Consider the following 539-nt stretch of genomic DNA (forward strand, 5'->3'; position numbering starts at 1 on the left):
CCTGTTACACACTGCCTCCTTAAACTATTCCTCACACACACACACACTCACACTCACACACACACTCACAGTCAGTACAGTGTATGTCCTCAGTAGAGCTTGTGGTTAGTGAAGGTCACTCGTCCTCTCTCCCCAGTGTTGCGCGCGCTGTGTGTGTGTGTGTGTCCGTCACCTCAACGCCTTTGGAGCGACATTCAGCCGCGCGCGCTCCATGCCGCTCTTCATCATCACCATCATCATCATCAGGTTCATCATCACCGTGCGCGCGCGGAGTCATCAGCACCAATTACCCCCCCACCCCAACATACCCCCCCCCTCCTGCCACGGCGGGGGTCTGCTGTCCGTCACTTCGAGTTAATATGGCAGTGTGTGTGTGTGTGTGTGTGTGTGTGTCCTGTTACCGTGAGAATGACAAGGACATCTGATCCGCGTCAGAACACACACACGCGCGCGCGCCTGATTCACACTGACACACACACACTGACACACATTCGCGAGCGCAACAGGGCTCCGTCCGACCGGCACGCGAGACACGGGCA

Source organism: Clarias gariepinus, chromosome 4, assembly GCF_024256425.1.
Source record: "Clarias gariepinus isolate MV-2021 ecotype Netherlands chromosome 4, CGAR_prim_01v2, whole genome shotgun sequence".
NCBI classification, from domain to species: domain Eukaryota; kingdom Metazoa; phylum Chordata; class Actinopteri; order Siluriformes; family Clariidae; genus Clarias; species Clarias gariepinus.